The 19361-nt window shown below is 42.5% G+C and overlaps 1 protein-coding gene across 1 annotated transcript in view; it reads right to left on the bottom strand.

The window, feature by feature from the left end:
* kif26aa (kinesin family member 26Aa) overlaps window positions 1-19361 on the bottom strand; it is a 206621-nt gene that overhangs the window by 59615 nt on the left and 127645 nt on the right. The window lies entirely within an intron of this gene.

Below are 19361 nucleotides of genomic sequence, written 5' to 3'. Positions count from 1 at the left end.
TTTTTCTTTAATACTGAATGTTCTGCTTTTAGAGTTTTTACATGTAACTCTAGACTCGTTTTGTTTTTGTTTACAGGAACCCTATGTACACACATCTTATACTTCCATGTAATTAAATACACGTATCTGTCGGTCTGTCTGTCTAATCTGTGTCTCTAACTGTGTATCTCTCCATCTATCAATGCATCTGTCTGTGTTTATCTGTCCATCCATCCTTCAGTCTGAGTCTGTGTCCATCCATCCATTCATCCATTTGTCCAACATCCATCCATCCATCCATCCATCCATCCATCCATCCATCCATCCAACAAGCTATCATCCATTGATCCACTCATCCAACCAGCCATCCATCCATCCATCCATCCATCCATCCATCCAGCCAGCCAGCCAGCCATTGATCCATTAATCTAACCATACATCCATTTGTCCAACCATACATCCACCCATCTACCCATCCATCCATTGATCCATCCATCCAGCCATCCATCCAACCCTCCATGCATCCATCCATCAGTCCATCCAACCAGCTATTCATCCATTCATCCAACCCTCTATCAATCCAACCATCCATCCATTCACCCATCCAACCAGCTACCCATTCATCCCTCCAGCCAGCCATTCATCCAACCCTCCATGCATCCATCCATGCATCCAACCAGCTACTCATCCATTCATCTAACCCTCCCTCCATCCATCCATTCATCCAACCCTCTATCAATCCAACCATCCATCTATTCACCCATCCAACCAGCCAGCCACCATTGAGCCATTCATCCAACCAGCCATCCACCCATCCAATCATCCATCCATCCAACCAACTAATCATTCATCCATTCATCCAACCCTCCATCCATCCAACCCTTTATCAATCCAACCATAAATCCATCTATCCATCCATCCATCCATCCATCCATCTCTTTATCAACCCATCCATCCATCCATCCATCCATCCATTCATCCAACCCTCCAGTCAACCATTCTTCCATTTGTCTCTGTGTCTCTCTGCAATTGGAGATTTATGTGTAACTCTCATCTCATCTCATTATCTCTAGCCGCTTTATCCTGTTCTACAGGGTCGCAGGCAAGCTGGAGCCTATCCCAGCTGACTACGGGCGAAAGGCGGGGTTCACCCTGGACAAGTCGCCAGGTCATCACAGGGCTGACACATAGACACAGACAACCATTCACACTCACATTCACACCTACGCTCAATTTAGAGTCACCAGTTAACCTAACCTGCATGTCTTTGGACTGTGGGGGAAACCGGAGCACCCGGAGGAAACCCACGCGGACACGGGGAGAACATGCAAACTCCGCACAGAAAGGCCCTCGCCGGCCACGGGGCTCAAACCCAGGACCTTCTTGCTGTGAGGCGACAGCGCTAACCACTACACCACCGTGCCACCCCTATGTGTAACTCTGTGTTCATTATATCTATGACACATACAGTGATGATCAGTGTGTCGCTCTGTCACAACACTAAAAGACAAACTAAAGAACAATGTTCTCTTGCATCACAAAACACACAGTGACTCGTTTACACATGTTCAGGAACTGCTTTGATTTCTGAACTTTTATTCTACTGTGACGTCCCGCAGTCATGTTACTCGCGAGCAGCACAGTGACAGCACTCCAACACAACACCAGAAATATCACCATGTTCATGTATCGGGGTTTAATATTATTACTTTCTTACTTATTATATTAATCATCTGTCCATTTCCAACTGTATCATGGGCTCCATCTGGACAGTTAAATATCGGTGTCTGATCAGGGCTTCTGATTGGTCAGAAGGAGTTGATTTATTTTCTATAATGGCAGCTCTGACAATAGTGCAGCTGGACATCACAGTGGAGGCACCACGAATAATAAAATCGATTAAAAACAAAACCGGTGAAATGATCTACAATAGATGGTGAAGCTTATTTAACATTTAGAGAAGGAGTCTCCAGTGTCAGAGTTTTGTAAGAGTCAGAGGTAAAGCTGATTAAAAACTTTGGTGTGCGTCTTCCTTTTCCTCTTTTCTTCCTGCCTTTCTGTCTTTTCTTTTCCTTTCTCATGGTCGCTCACTTGTCTTCATTTTTCACTCCATCTTCTACAGTGCAGCATTTTCACGAATGCAGAAGCCTTGTGTAATTACAGCCTCCATGAAGGACGCAGAGCGAGACAGTCAGGGGATTCGTCTGTGTGTGTGTGTGTGTGTGTATGATGATGACCCAAGAGCAGATCATATAGGGTTTTAGAAAAAATAAAAATAATAATAAAAACACACAGTGAGAATCATGGTATTATACATTTGCATTAAAAATTTACAGACGCATTGGATGGAGGGTAAACACGCCCTGGCAGTCATGTGCCAGTTTGCATTCTCCATAGCAGGAATATTGAATTTCCATCAGTGGCGTAAAGGAGCGTGGGGAGGCCGAGGAGGAGGAGGAGGAGGAGAGAGACCAATCAGATGAGAACAAGGGTAGAGAAAAAAGACAAAGAGAAAGGAGGAGGCTTTTTTTTTTTTTTTTGGCACGTAGAACCAGGTCTGGGGAAAAGCCTTGTTCTCATTCTCACCTCTCATGCATGCACATGCTTCTCTGAGCCTGGAAAAAAAGGCTGTAATTTTATGACGGATTGAGATATCTTTCAGGAGCGTATCATGTTCACCCACCACACGCTTGACTAAGCTCCGACATGCTAGACTGAACTTTGACAAGATGCAGCCACCTGTTAAATCTCTTCTCCATCTAAGAACGCACACTCGACAAGTCCTGAACTGGACACGCTGAACTTCAGCAAAGAAGAAAAAAAAAAAATACAGATCGATTGATTAATAAACTTAGAGATGCTCCAGAGTTAATCCTGAACACTTTCCTCAGTGTAGAGCTTCACATGACAGAGGTTAACTTCAGCACACCACATTATGCCTTTTTTTTTTGTACAGAAGCTCAATTTGAGGTGAAAACCACAGATCTGGCAACCATAACACACACCTTTATACATTCCACAAACATTTCCGTTTCTCTCACTGCTCCAGTTTTCTCCAGGAGCTGAAAAGCATATTCATCTCATATCCAGGTCTTGTGAATTAACTCCGAATGCTACGTGCATATTTCCATCGGGGAAAGTTTCTCGTATGTAGTCGGATTCCGCAGCTCCGTAACTCAATTGTTCTCGAGTCCTCATCCAAATTATCTGAATCAACTACACTGATTTCACACCTCCAAGGTTTATTACATTAATCACTGCCAATTTGATTGAATTTAACTCAACAAAATGGCTTCCATGCTCACTATTCAGCAGCACGTAAAATAGCACCTGATCCAGCACATCTTATTATTTAGCACATATATATTTACTATATAGAAGGTCCGGGTTCGAGGCCAACGGCCAACAGAGGCCTTTCTGTGTGGAGTTTGCATGTTCTCCCCGTGTCCGCGTGGGTTTCCTCCGGGTGCTCCGGTTTCCCCCACAGTCCAAAGACATGCAGGTTAGGTTAACTGGTGACTCTAAATTGAGCGTAGGTGTGAATGAGTGTGTGAATGGTTGTCTGTGTCTATGTGTCAGCCCTGTGATGACCTGGTGACTTGTCCAGGGTGAACCCCGCCTTTCGCCCGTAGTCAGCTGGGATAGGCTCCAGCTTGCCTGCGACCCTGTAGAAGGATAAAGCGGCTACAGATAATGAGATGAGAATGAGATGAGGTCATAAAAATAATTTTCCCAACACCCAATTATTTACTTTCGTTTACTGACCGAAAGCTACTGAATTCGAATCACAGACTTCCAATTTTATTAGTTTTTTTTTTAAATCGAACAATCAATGAGTTTATCTCCACGTGGCTCTAAATTCTCGGCTATTTTTTCCTGCTTCACCATGACCCGATACAAGATACTACGTCATGCATGATATCACGTGGTGGGCTTTCCCCGTTCATGCAAGGCGTTGTGGGATACAAATTTGAAACAGGAGAGAAAAATGGAGGACGTGAGTGTGCGAATGAAATGTGAAAGAGCGACTACAGTAATGGAAAGAAAGCAAGACGTTATGTTATATACGAAGGAAAGGAAATGCAGGAAATATCAAACTAATAAATATGGGCGCTCAGCGAGCACCTCGGTGTGATCAGCTGTTCGTTTAGCGACAGAATAATGGAACTGTCAGTGCACGCTCAAAGGGAAACCTGTAGATGGCAGTGATGCAACACTGTGGATGCCAGCTGCCGTAAAACCCAAAAGAAGAAGGTAAACCTGCGCATGCGCACACACACGGACTTCCTCTGTCTGCTTGACTGCGCCAAGTGAGTGATTTCATGCACATTATTTGCTTTAATCCCCTCACATTAAATAACTTCCCAGCCACAGAACAGAATGGCCTGATATTTTGTGAGATATTACAGAAATAAACATATCTCACAACGACCACATTTCAAAGCGAACTAAATTTCGCTGATTTTATGAAATCGAAAAGACGTCTAGCTTTAACGAAGCCGAATCATTGTCAGAGATGATTTTGTCACATTACGAAAACAATATCAGCGCTTCAAATTGAATATGTTTGTACTGGCGTATAAAATTGTAAATAATAACACGCTAGTTCCTGAAACATTTAGAAATCTGCTCAGGATGGCTAACGAACAACATTCTTATTTTTACAACACCAGATTTTCGGCTAAGGGGAATATTGTCCGTCCATCTGCCAAGACAAGATGAAAGCATCAAAAATTTAGGATCACTTCACTTCTATTATTTAAATCAGCCTTAAAATCATGAACCAAAAATAAGCGTTCCTTTCTTTATACCCTAAAACTCTATGTATTATGATAAGTTATAGGCTCAGGGTTTGTGTTAGCGTAAGTATGCATGGAGTTGTGTGTAAATAACTAATGTATTTAGCTGCAATGTATATTTGTATAGTTCTCTTGTTCTCACAAAAAAAAAACATGTAATATGACATGGGTGACTGTTGACACTAAAGTTTATACCATTTCAACAGCCACGCTCACCTTACATCGATAATTGCAGTAACTATTGTTTGCAAATTCCTTTTCTATTATATATTACATACAGTATGTATTAAGCTTTTTAGTACATTTTCGTTCTCATATTATATATTATATGGGCGGCACGGTGGTGTAGTGGTTAGCGCTGTCGCCTCACAGCAAGAAGGTCCGGGTTCGAGCCCCGGGGCCGGCGAGGGCCTTTCTGTGTGGAGTTTGCATGTTCTCCCCGTGTCCGCGTGGGTTTCCTCCGGGTGCTCCGGTTTCCCCCACAGTCCAAAGACATGCAGGTTAGGTTAACTGGTGACTCTAAATTGAGCGTAGGTGTGAATGTGAGTGTGAATGGTTGTCTGTGTCTATGTGTCAGCCCTGTGATGACCTGGCGACTTGTCCAGGGTGTACCCCGCCTTTCACCCGTAGTCAGCTGGGATAGGATCCAGCTCGCCTGCGACCCTGTAGAACAGGATAAAGCGTCGAGAGATAATGAGATGAGATGAGATGATTATCCCCTCATGTAAAGAAATTGTGCCGGAGGACCATTAAAGGAAAAGTTGACCCAGCAATCAACACCTGAGTTTGTTCTTAACACGTCCTGTAAAGATTGCAGACTGGTGGAGAGGTTTAGAACTTGCAGCCACGTGATCAAAATGTGCTACGTCATGAGCGTCCTCCATGGTGGTGGATATACAAAGCAACTCGGACGACAGCCGCTGAAAGCGTGTCTGTAAGAGATGCTGAATTTTCTCACGATTACGATTTGAACGCTCGAGCGAAGATTCAATACAAAGAGAAGATGTGGTTTTGACCCGTGTTATTTAAAAAAGTCAGACTTTTCTGAAGATAAGATGCTTCTACTGACCATCGAGTACCCAGATATCACGTTCTACTGTATCTGGTTTGGTTGCCGAAGAATCAAGTCCGACCTTGGATGAAACATAGCCCATGTTCTGATTGGGTGCCCAGTCTGGATTGTTTATATAATTTTGCTGGCGCTCCTAGAAGCGAAATGCTAATACACGTGTTAAAATTATAACAACGACCGAGTGAACCACGACAATAGAACGCTCATTTTATAGCAAAATTCTCGCAACACAAAATAAAATTCTTCCATGATATTATCGAGAAGGCTTTTGAATCTCACCTGAGATAAAATGATCACCGCAAACACGAGCTGTTTTGGTTTTAGCCTCTGTTAGATCAGCCCTGCCGATGTTGTTCAGCCGCGCTCGTCTCCTCTCCGTACTGAGCCTCAGAGTTTCCTCGCCCTCTTTCCCAATCACGGACGGAATTCTAAAAAATCGGATCACGAGTCCTGTTGTGACCACAAAGATATGGTGTTGCTAAAAGAACGCTTAAAGCAGTGGAAAAACAAAGAATTGCACACGCATGACTGTGTTTTGTACGGAATGCCGCTTGACCCTGCATTTGTATCTCCACCAACATGGCCGACATCCGGGTTTCTATTTTGCTTTGACGTCACTTGCAACTCAAGGATAGTGTTCAGGTTCAGGGTGTAGCCACGCCCATCTCACCTCTCTGACCTGGTCTAGGTTCTGCACTGGGAATAGCAAGAGTTTCACAACACTAATCTATGGGTTAATGTGTGTCTGCAGGTGGAGATGCTGTGATCCAGAGCGATTTACTGAAGTGCTTTGGAGCCGACGTCAAAAAATCACGTTCTCATGCTAGCTCAGAAAAATCTGTTGGAGAGTAGAATAAGCTCAAAACAAGGATTTTAAAGTATATATTTACTTTAGAAACAGAAGCAAAGCGCTCATGCTAGTGCTTGGTGAAGAGGTTGGTTTTGGGATGAAGGATTGGAGTATTGGAGCGCCAAGAATGAACCTCGGGCCTGGTGTTGAAAAAACTCATAAGTAGCGTGTAACAACTGACACAATTCACTGAGTTCACAATTCGATTTTCCCACATGTTTGAATAAATATTAAATGAAGAAAATTTTATTACCAAAAAATACATCAATTCCAACTCTTTATCAACTTAAAGGAGAACTGAAGGCAATTTTTTTATTATTAAAATTCTATTTATCTCATTTTATTAAATATCGGAATGCATTTTTGATCGCTATTTTGTCGCTGCTATAGCAAGTTATGAGTGTTTGAAATATGCTCTGTAATATATCAGTCCATATGTCAAAGCAACGGCCGTAAATGAGATTCATTGAGACCTGTGCTAGACGTCGTAGGACGGAAGTAAAACGTACAGCGGAAATCAAAGTGACCGACATCTGCCAACGTTGTCGAAAGACGCGCGCGCCCTCTTTCGAATGCTGACGTAATCAAGCCGGAAGTTGTGTTTGTTTTGATAGCGATCAGCAAAGTTTGAAAAAAGTAGGCAGTAATCGTCATTTAAACTCGTTTTTGTGCAATAATTCGTTTGGGAAACAGTTTTCAAAATGGCGGCACTGACACCTGGCTGACACTTCACGTTTCAAAGTCTCGCACAAGTCTCGTGAAGATCGCGCGGATAAGCGACGCCTGCTGTGGACCAAACGCACTAAATTCAACACGGCTAAAAACCGAATAGGCCGATAAGTGTAATATTTAATTGCAATTAGTTGCCAATACGAGTCACGATATAAGGTTACTAAAACCGAAAACGTCACTGAATAACACTGTGGGTGCATTTGGGTAATTGAGTGATCAATCTCATTAAATCTGAAGGTTAATAATTAAAATTGAATCAGTCTCATTTGAATCGTTTTCAGTGAATCATTTTCACTGAATCAGTCTCATATCATTAAATGACTCATGGAATCAGTCTCATTAATCAGTCTCATTAATTAATACCATTAATTTTGGTGCTTAATAATAAATTACCAAACAGCTAAATTATGGTATATTCCAAATTATTATGATCACTTACCATATGACATAAATCATATGCACCTTTTAAAATTCTTTGGAGATTGGGGACTTCAGAGATATTGGAACACAAATAAACACACAGTTTCAATAATAAATGAATTTATTATAACAAAGATAAAAATGGATAATGGCAGTTGAAATATATACAAACAGTGAGATGTGTGTGTGAGAGATGCGTGTGTGTGTGAAAGGTGAAGACAAAAGATTAGCTTTGTGTGCTAATTAAGACAAAGGAATGCTAGCGAAGACAAAGGAATGTTATCTAAGTAGAACAAAGGATTAGCTCTGTTGCTAACTAAGGTGTGTTTGTGGGTGTGAGGCCTTGTGTCCACGTGGTGGAGTTGACCACGTGTCGCTAAGTAAAACAAAGAATTAGCACGTGTTGCTAATGTGTGCTTGTGTGTGTGTGGCCTGTGTGTGAGAAAGGCCCTATGGCCTGAGCAGAAGGCTAGCGTGGGATGCTAGCTAGGTATGTTCGTGTGTGTCCACGTGGGAGAGAGAGAGACCTTGTGTGTGGCCTACAAAAAGGATTAGCTCTGGTAGCTAACTCCACGTGTGTTTGTGGGGGGAGGATTTGACCACGTGGTAAGGCCTATGGCCTAGCAAAAGAAAGAAGCTAGCGTGGGATGCTAACTGAGGTGTATTTGTGAGGCCAGGTGAGGCCTGTGACCACGTGTTTGTGTGTGTGTCAGGCCTAGATTAACCTCGTGTGGCTAAGCTAAGACAAAGGGATGCTAGCTAAGGTATGTTTGTGAGTGGGGGAGGACCGCCATGTGTTGGAGACAAAAGATTAGCTCTGTGTAGCTAACTCCACGTGGTGGAGGCCTTGTGATCCCTTGAGACAATACAATTAGCCCTGGAGGCTAATGGAACAAAAGAATTAGCCGTGTGTTTAGCTAAGGTGTTTGTGAGGCCTGTTGAGGCCTGTGACCACGTGTTTCTAGGTAACAAAGGACTAACCGGTAGTTAACCCACTAGCTCATGACAACACTGAATCCACTGAAATCTTGATGCGGTCAAGATGTATAAGGAAATTAAGTATGTTAGTACGGAATAAAGAGAAGCATACACAGCCTATCTATTAAACAATTGAGAGATTAAAACAAAACAGAACAATCAACAATTCAACATGCTGCGTGTCGAACAGTGTAAACAATTAAACCGTTCGAGTTTAAATTCACACTACTTCAATAAAAGCTAATTCCTAAGACTAGTCTTTATGTCCAAAATTTGCCAGTCTTACTTAGTATCTTGCCTCTAGCAAGATTATGAAGAGATGTTCCGAGACTTTGGAGTTTCGCCATTGTGGAGCACGTGAGTAGCTTCCGTGAGGCGCAGAGAACTTCCTGGTCCGGCTCGTGATGAAAAGAAAGTCTCTGATTAAACAATGTGCACAGCTTTTGAGTTAAAAAGGATTCAGTCGCTTCTTACCTTTTAATTAACTGCTTTGAGCTGCAGTCGTACGTACTAATAAATAAACCGGTTGTAAACTCAAGCTGAGTTTAAAATCGCGCGATTCTGGATTTTTACCGTGGCCAAAGGTAAACAAAGAAAAGCGCGAAACTCTGATTCTTGCAAGAAAGAAAAGAAAAGACGTCTTATTTTGGGTTTGCTCGGGTGGAGCGAACGATTCCTCCTTGTGTCCGTGTCGAATCACGGCGCCAAAAGAGGAGGAGCTAGGAGTTCCTGGGTTTCTTATGCTTTCATGGAGGATGTGACGTTGATGATCCCGCCCATGCGTGACATAGGTCAACGCGGAAGTTGGCTGATGGGAAATGTAGTTTCTTAAAGAGACGGACTGAATGTACCTACAACACGTTAATTTAGAAATAAAGCAAGTTTAAAAATGACTTCAGTTTCCTTTAAATAATCATTTTCTTAAATTAAAAAAAGAAACTTTTGTTTCATATTCTTCATAACCAAAAATAATTATGTACGCTCATTCATTTATAAAGGTTGGAGTAAAATATATTTTTCTATCCACATTCACTAGCAACTGCGCGCTCTGATTGGTTGCTCTACTACTAGACTATCAGCTCATACAGTATATATACCATGAGTAGAGAAAAACAAAATGGCGGCGCGTGTTGCTGAACCAACCGAGAACGAAATAAAAACTCTACTTGAAAAAAAAAAAACCCTAAAAAAAGAGCAACAAAATATGGAATAAAAGTATTTGCTGGTAAGAACGTATCTTTTTTAATTTTCAAGAATTATTATTTGTTGACATTCTAAGCGGAAATGATTTTGTCGGATGTTTTGTGTGAAGTTTTTATTGATCGGATTTGCAAAAAAATAAAAATAAAAATGCTCCGTTTGTCAAAATCCAGTGAATGTGGATAGAATAAAACAGTTATTCCACTCAAGCTTGGTGCTACGCGCTTCGTCGGCTATCAGCTCATGTACGACTCAATTTCGTAGAATAACTGTTAAACAGCCTGAGCAGATTAACTAAAATATTCCTTTTCTTAATTAACTTTTATGAAAATTTGTACTTCCTCCATTTGTTTCTCTTTTCTTTATCTTTCAGCACTCGGTATAAAGTTTTCACAGAATTAGAGCCGTGTTACTTCCGCCTCCTGTGAAGTCACATGCATTCCCCACTATCGTATGTTACTGCGCCCTCTGCTGTCTAAGCATTGCAATTACAGCTAGGAAAAACTAACGCAGTCTGATGATAATCTTTTTTTTTTATTTCAGTGATTTGAATAATTATAAATTTGTATCACAATTTATTGTCAGAAGCTATAATGTTACATGTCTAATAGTAAGTCATATTTTCGACTTATTTTGGGACTTGCTAGGTTTTGCCCCTTCATTAGCCACACACACACAATGCAAAAAAAAAAATCCCACAATATTCCAAAATACGGATGTGGAAGTACCTGGTGAGTACTTAGATGCATCTGGTCAGGACAGACCTCAGAACTCTTATAAGCCAATCAGGTTCATGTATTTTGGTCATGTGACCAGCATACCGTCTACGGAGGGTATTTTTGAAGTTAGTAGAAAAGCCTGTCCAGATGTAGGACCACACATGGCTAGCATTCTACAGATATAAGCTTACGTCTCAAAAGTATGAATTATTTCATAAAGACTTGCTGTACAGATGGAATGTTAGTGTAAGAACATATGAGGAAGACAAAACAACAACAAAAAAAAAAACAAAGAACGCACTGCCCCCAATTCAGAGCAGAGTAAAACTGCACAGGATTCTAATAAAAGTGCAAAAACGTCAATCGAAATGTAACCCAAGTTAGAAAACGTGCCCCGACTTCTGTACCGTTAACTCCATTCCTTATATGTTACTGTACCATGGAAACAAACTATTCATTCAGGCCAAATGTTTGTACGCAGGTCGCACACAAAGTCACAACACGTGACCGAAGCAAAACAAACAGAAACAAGCAGCGATCTACTCTTCAGTCACGTTAGCACGTTCCAGCGAACTAGCCTTCTACAATAACCGGATGTCAGTTAACGAGCTGCTTTAGCCGTTAAGCTTTATGAAGCTCACATTCCTCAGATGGAAAGAAGAGAAAAGGTGAAGCGATTTGCGTCAATTTCTTTCGTTTGGTTTAAACACTGTGTCGTGGAAAAATAATCAACGATTGGGTGTGTGATGAAGCAACGTTATTGACTGCTATTGTCTCAGAAATGCACTACGGTCAGAGCTGCTGTTCAAGGAAATCAATCAACCGGTAAGGCGGTGTAGCAGGTGGAGGTTAGACAGATCAGGTGTTGGGGAACCCAAGTCACTCGGTCGGGGTAAAAAATGCTGTTGCAGCGTCTGGCACCTGATAATCTCAAAGGAAACGCGTGAAAAAAAAGCCTTCCCATTAACACTTCCAAGAAATCAGACAGTCTACGAGCGAGGATGAGGATGAGGATGAAGGAAGGTTGCTTAATGGGACTAAGATCTATAAACGAGTGCACTTACAGTTCTCTCCAGTCCATGGTCTCGTCTCAGAGTTCATAACAGCAAACAGATGACTGAGGTTTATTTTTCCAGACGCTTATCTGTTCCACATGCTCACACTTTTGGTCCATGTTTTCCTGCAGGTGGGAGGCAGTGGACGGATGAAGAGCGTCGGAAGCACCAGAGATCTGGAGGATGATGATTTCATCCGAAATTTGGGTTTTCAAGCAAATTGGAAGGATGATGTCAGAAAAGCTCACAAAAGTGAGCTGGGAAAAGTTTCCTGGCACGGAGAGTGAATCCGACAGACTCCGGATCAGAGAGATACACCATTCCTGGGAAACTCCAAGATAAAGATGTCTGTATACTTGTCGAACTCACTTCCTGTCATCAAAAATCTCTAAAAAAAAAAATCCATCTACGATCCGTGCAAAGTCTGGAAAGAATTCCAAAGATTTTCTTTCTTTTATCTGTAAGTGTTCCCCTTTTGCACTTGTTCCTAATTGGGGCGCGTCTTCTCCTCTTTACTCAACTCTACACCATCCTTCTGGACTGCACTCGTTCTCTCTCTTCCTTAGAGTAAAGGATGACATGAGTCCGAGATCAGGCAAGAGGGGCGGAATACCGCCGGGAATTCATTGGGAGATTGAATCGGAGGCGAGTCTTGCTCCCCCTGTTGCTGGGAAACCCTGGCAGGAGTCCAATGGTCCCTCCTTTCCACGTCTCTCTCAATCTGTGTGCCACTCTCACCTCTCTCTCTCTCTTTCGTTCTCCTCCCAGCCCAGCCCCCTTTCACACACTTCTTCAGCCGCAGCGCTGGTGCATGAGTGCTGCGCCAAGCGGCTCTCGAAAAACACCTCTGACACGCAAAAAAAACCCACCCACCTAAACACACACACACACACTTCCCTCTCGATCGCTCGCACACACACTTCAGCCACACATCGCACGATATGAATACTGTATGAGCGCAGACGAGCCCCCTCCACTCACTCATGCTGGACTTCAAAGAGATTAGGATAGTGTGTGTGTGTGTGTGTGTGTGTGTGTGTGTGTGTGTGTGTGTGTGTGTGCTTACGCCACTATGTAAATCTACTTCCAATTACATACTTGAAATAAAAACGATGTGAAATCCGCTAAACTGGATGAGAAGGTCAGTAAAGGTGCTGATGGACAAACCCATACACAGAGACAGTGAACGAGTGTGTCGAGTGTGTCCAAATAACAGTGTGAGGACAGGAGTTATGACGTGTTCGTGAAGAAAGAGGCCTGTAATAAACTCTGTCATGCTCGAAACAGTCGATTTAACTGAATTAGGTTCAGTGGAGGAAAAAAAACGCAAGCAATTTTAGTCGACTAAAATAAAAATTCTTTCAAATTTTCCTTTTTTTCGCACAGTTCTGAGATCTGGATGCTGATTGGTCAGAAGCTAGCGGTTGATTAGTTTTCTCGAACAGCAGCTCGAAATAGTCGTGCAGGTTTATCTTATCTTATCTTATAACACTCGTTCTGATATGTTATCGTTTCTATAGCAACAGCTCGCTCACAGGGACGTGGACGGTGGACTGATGTTGAGGACAAGAACAGAGGAGTTTACGCTCCTTTGCGGTTTCTTAGTCACGTAACAAACTGTTCTTTTTTGTTTTGTTTTGTGTTAAGTAAACTTCAGATGAGGAGAGGAAAATAACCAATACTGGGGTGGAAACAGGCGGTGCCTCACAGCAAGGAGGTTCTAGGTTCAAAGCTCGTGGCCGACTGGGGGCTTTCTGTATGAAGTTCTCTGTGGGTTTCTTCAGGGTTCTCCAGTTTCCTCCTCCAGTCCAAAGACATGTGGATGATGTCAACTGGCTAATCTAAACCCCCTACAGGTGTGAACGTGAGTGTGAGTGTGATGGTTCTTCGCCTCTGTGTAGCCCTGTGATCTGTCCCGAGCAAGCCCCGCCTCTCACCTGAGCTCAGCTGTGATTGGCTCCAGCTCACCTGTGACCCTGATGGAAATGTGGTCTGGATGGGTGGAAGCTGTAATAATAGTAATAACAGCTCACATTAATTATAGGACTCTAAGGACGCAAAATAAAATTAAATTAAAATTAAAATAAAATATTACCATTTAATGATTTTTAATTGTTTTTGTAATAAAATATTTTATCTTCTAATCATTTGTTCCATTTTTAAATAATGATCATTATTTTGCAAATGGACTCCATCTCTGTCTTATTGATCATTTCGATATAATATCATTTCATTTAGCTGAGAACATTTAAATGTCATTGAATTGTGAAATAGTTTTTCAATTACTATTATTATTATTATTATTACATTTAAGGGGAAACGATGATTGATGGATATTTTTGTCTTTGGTTTGCATCAAAAACAAAATGAATCTTGAAAAACAATCATTAAATAATAATAATAATAATAATAATAATAATAATAATAATAATAATTCTGCTTGCAAATTCTCTGAAATAATAATGAGCTAAATCTGATATTAAAAAATCATAATTCATCTTCAGACATGATGATATCATTCTAATTAAAAAAAAAAGAAAAAAGTTGGCACAACACACACACACACACACACACACACACACACAAACAAACAAACAAACAAACAGATGTTCTGCCTGAGTTAAACCGTGTATTTATGGAAGCTGAGTGAATGAGACAGTCGTCACAGACAGAAGATGTGACTCGGGGTTTATAAACACACTCAGGGCTCCGGTATATTCTGCTCCATAATAAAGCTATTGGTTAAACTGTCAGAGCCTCAGGGCGCGACCTGCGAGTGCTTAGTCATCTCTCTCTCTCTCTCTCTCTCTCTCTCTCACACACACACCACACACACTCTCTCTCTCTCTCTAAAAGAAATGTGCTGTACTCTGCAGTCAGGGCTCGGCTCATCGTGATGTCAGTGTTCTGCATCATCCAGCATCTTATTCAAAACATAAAGCCATGACTCACTGTTCCCTCATTCACTCACTCACTGTTCACTCTCTCACTCACTCACTCACTGTTCCCTCTCTCACACTCACTCACTGTTCCCTCATTCACTCACTCACTGTTACCTCTCTCACACTCACTCACTGTTCCCTCTCTCACACTCACTCACTGTTCCCTCATTCACTCACTCACTGTTACCTCTCTCACACTCACTCACTGTTCCCTCGTTCACTCACTCACTGTTCACTCTCTCACACTCACTCACTGTTCCCTCTCTCACACTCACTCACTCACTGTTCCCTCGTTCACTCACTTACTGTTCCCTCTCTCACACTCACTCACTCACTGTTCCCTCGTTCACTCACTTACTGTTCACTCTCTCACACTCACTGTTCCCTCGTTCGTTCACTCACTGTTCACTCTCTCACACTCACTCACTCATCCTTCTCTCTCACACTCACTCACTGTTCCCTCATTCACTCACTTACTGTTCACTCTCTCACACTCACTCACTCACTCATCCTTCCCTCACTCACTCACTGTTCACTCTCTCACACTCACTCACTGTTCCCTCGTTCACTCACTCACTGTTCACTCTCTCACACTCACTGTTCCCTCGTTCACTCACTCACTGTTCACTCTCTCACACTCATTCACTGTTCCCTTGTTCACTCACTCACTGTTCACTCTCTCACACTCACTCACTGTTCCCTCACTCATTCACTGTTCACTCTCTCACACTCACTCACTCACTGTTCCCTCACTCACCCTTTCCTCACTCACTGTTCACTCTCTCTCTCACTCACTCACTCACTCACTCACTCACTCACTCACTCACTCTTCACTCTCTCACTCACTCTTCACTCTCTCACTCACTCACTCACTCACTCACTCTTCACTCTCTCACTCACTCACTGTTCACTCTCTCACTCACTCACTGTTCACTCTCTCACTCACTCTTCACTCTCTCACTCACTCATTCTTCACTCACTCACTCACTCACTCACTCTTCACTCTCTCACTCACTCTTCACTCTCTTACTCACTCACTCACTCACTCTTCACTCACTCACTCACTCACTCACTCAACTCACTCACTCACTCAACTCACTCTTCACTCTCTCACACTCACTCACTGTTCACTCTCTCACACTCACTCACTCATCCTTCCCTCACTCACTCACTCACTGTTCCCTCTCTCACACTCACTCACTCACTGTTCCCTCATTCACTCACTCACTGTTCCCTCACTCACTCACCTCACCCTTCCCTCACTCACTCACTCTTCACTCTCTCACTCACTCTTCACACTCTCACTCGCTGTTCACTCTCTCACTCACTGTTCACTCTCTCACTCACTGACTCACTATTCACTCTCTGACTCACTCACTCACTGTTCACTCTCACTCTCTCACTCGCTGACTCACTCACTGACTCACTATTCACTCTCTCACTCACTCACTCACTCACTCACTGTTCACTCTCTCACTCTCACTCACTCTCTGACTCACTCACTCACTCACTAGTCACTCTCTCACTCTTCACTCTCTCTCACTCACTCACTCTTCACTCTCTCACACTCACTCACTCACTCTTCACTCTCTCACACTCACTCACTCATCCTTCCCTCACTCACTCACTGTTCCCTCACTCACTCACTGTTCACTCTCTCACACTCACTCACTCACTGTTCCCTCACTCACTCACTCACTCACTCACTCACTCACCTCACCCTTCCCTCACTCACTCACTCACTCACTCACTCACTCTTCACTCACTCTTCACTCACTCACTCACTCACTCACTCACTCACTCACTCACTCACTCTTCACACTCTCACTCACTGTTCACTCTCTCACTCACTGACTCACTATTCACTCACTGTTCACTCTCACTCTCTCACTCTCTGACTCACTCACTGACTCACTATTCACTCTCTCACTCACTCACTCACTGTTCACTCTCTCACTCTCACTCACTCTCTGACTCACTCACTCACTCACTGTTCCCTCACTCACTCACTGTTCACTCTCTCACACTCACTCACTCACTGTTCCCTCACTCACTCACTCACTCACCTCACCCTTCCCTCACTCACTCACTCTTCACTCTCTCACTCACTCACTCTTCACACTCTCACTCGCTGTTCACTCTCTCACTCACTGTTCACTCTCTCACTCACTGACTCACTATTCACTCTCTGACTCACTCACTGTTCACTCTCACTCTCTCACTCTCTGACTCACTCACTGACTCACTGTTCACTCTCTCACTCTCACTCACTCTCTGACTCTCTGACTCACTCACTCACTCACTCACTATTCACTCTCTCACTCACTCTTCATTCACTCTCTCACTCACTCACTGACTCACTGTTCACTCACTCACTCACTCACTCACTCACTCACTCACTCACTCACTCACTCATTATCTCACTTTCAGATCAGACCAGATCAGACAAAACTTTATTTATCCCCGAAGGGCAATTAGAAGGGCGAAGAGCGGTACATAAAAAAAAAAAACTCTCTCACTCATTTGCTCAAAAGAATTGATTCACTCTAACTAATTCAGACTAATTCTAATTGATTCAAGCTAAACAGCAAACAAATCAAAATAATTGATTCACTCTAATTGATTCAGACTACATTTGGACATTTTGTCTTTTCATTCTCTAATTATTAGGAATCATTAGGAATTTTGCACGGAATATTTCCTCAGTTAATGACTTGAGAGAGCTAACGGTGACAAAGACAGGGATTAAACAGAACAATGGAGCTCAAACAAAAGGCCTTTTCAGTGTTCGTTAAATAGCCTGGAATCATTTTTCCATCATGGTGGACATTAAGCGATCACAGTCTTTAGCCTAATGACTTATTGACTGGTACCATCTCTGAGTAACACCTCTTCTGATTTAGACTGATTTAGATCGAACCAGCATTCAGAAAGACAAATGCTAATCCATAATGTCATGCTAGGAAGCCCATGGAGCATAAACTATTCCAGTCCAGGTTGGGATTTATCTGAACGCTACATGCATCTCTCCTGACTCGATCGTTTTCCCTCCTGTCTCGACCGCCGCCTTAATTCAGCCGTAAGTCCTTAACTAGATGGATGAATGGATGGAGGTGTTTTGAAGAACAGAACTTATTCAGACAGCTTAACAAAGGTGCACAGAGCACAGCGATGATCAGCCGTCCGATAACAGCTCATACGTCAGCTTTCCAAAAAGGAGGCTTAAACAGAGACAAAAATCCAATCCAACTCTGTGAATGACGCAGTGATGAAGTTTATGAGCGATAATATCAATCATGGAGAAAGACGGGAGAACAAACACACGGATAAATCCATCCTTTTTAGGATTTACGGCTTCGTTTATTTTCTTTCTTGTTTGGTTTAAAAACCGGCCGTCGTCTGTAATGTCGTGTGTCGAGGATATCTACGTCCATTTTACATCTTTTCTTTCTGAAGTCACAAAAAGGTCACTTGAAGAGAATTGAAGAAGGAAAGAAATAAGGAAGGAAGGAAGGAAGGAAGGAAGGAAGGAAGGAGCTGCAGCTGTAAAGCTGTAATGAACGAAGATTCCAAGTGATTACTCCAGTCCATTTTTTTTCACTAAGAGACTCTGGGAATATCGATATTCCCTGACATTTCCTGGCTGAAAGGTTAAATCATTTCCTTATTAATTGCGTATTAAGGTCATTAACTGAGCTACACACAAAACCCTGTCTCATTTACGCTTACATTGTGTCATGATGTCAACCAGGCACTTTTACGTTTTGTGAACATCCATGCTAAGACAAGTCTTAAATCAGTGCTAGGTTGAAAAATCCATGATCTCTTTTCATGCTGAGTGGCTCTGCGCAAAAAACGAAGTCGCTAATGTGTGTAAGAATTAGCCGTGGGAGCTGATGGAGACTCGGAAGGTACCTGTAGTTAAATTCAAAGTGTTATTGATCAGTGGCTTTCTGTCTCAGCTGTTTGAACATGTGCCAGCGGGTTTTTGTCATGAGCTAATAGATGAGACGATGCTTCATCTCGAGCTGGTGTACTTTCCTTGGGTAAGGTTAAAGGCGTTAGCCCCCTTCCTGGGCCCCGCGTCTCACAGCACGCTAGCATGTCTGGGATGCTTAGCGACAAACAAGATTCATTCAATCCATCAGACCCTGCTGATTTATAAAGAAACACTCCCCGCGGTGCCACAGATCAGCTCCAGCTCCAGGCCAAGTCAGGATCTGGCTTCTAATCAGACATTAGCACTAATGTGGTGGTGTGATGTGAGAACTCGGCTGCTATTCAGCGAACCGCCATCTTCACAACTATTTTACACCATTTCTGTTTTGTGTTAGTGTTTTATGTTTACAAATGTGCTGTCGTTTATGCTTTTGCTGCCGTGTTTCCAAATTTGGTGTTGCATTTCTAAATTTCCTGTTGTGTTTACAAAGTTTCTGTCACGTTCTTCAGTTTGCTGTTATGTTTCTGAATTTTGCTCAGGCTTTTCCAAATTTGCCCTCATGTTTCTCATTTTTCTGCCCTGTTTTTAGTATTTTCTGTCTTTCTGATTTTCCTGTTGTGTTGTTGTTTTTTTTTTTTATGTTTCCAAATTCGCTGTCATATTCCCAATTTTCCT

The sequence above is a fragment of the Neoarius graeffei genome, chromosome 3 (assembly GCF_027579695.1).
Source record: "Neoarius graeffei isolate fNeoGra1 chromosome 3, fNeoGra1.pri, whole genome shotgun sequence".
In the NCBI taxonomy this organism is placed as follows: Eukaryota; Metazoa; Chordata; class Actinopteri; order Siluriformes; family Ariidae; genus Neoarius; species Neoarius graeffei.
Note: the sequence above shows the minus strand (reverse complement) of the source record. Positions and strands in the feature narration are given on the sequence as shown.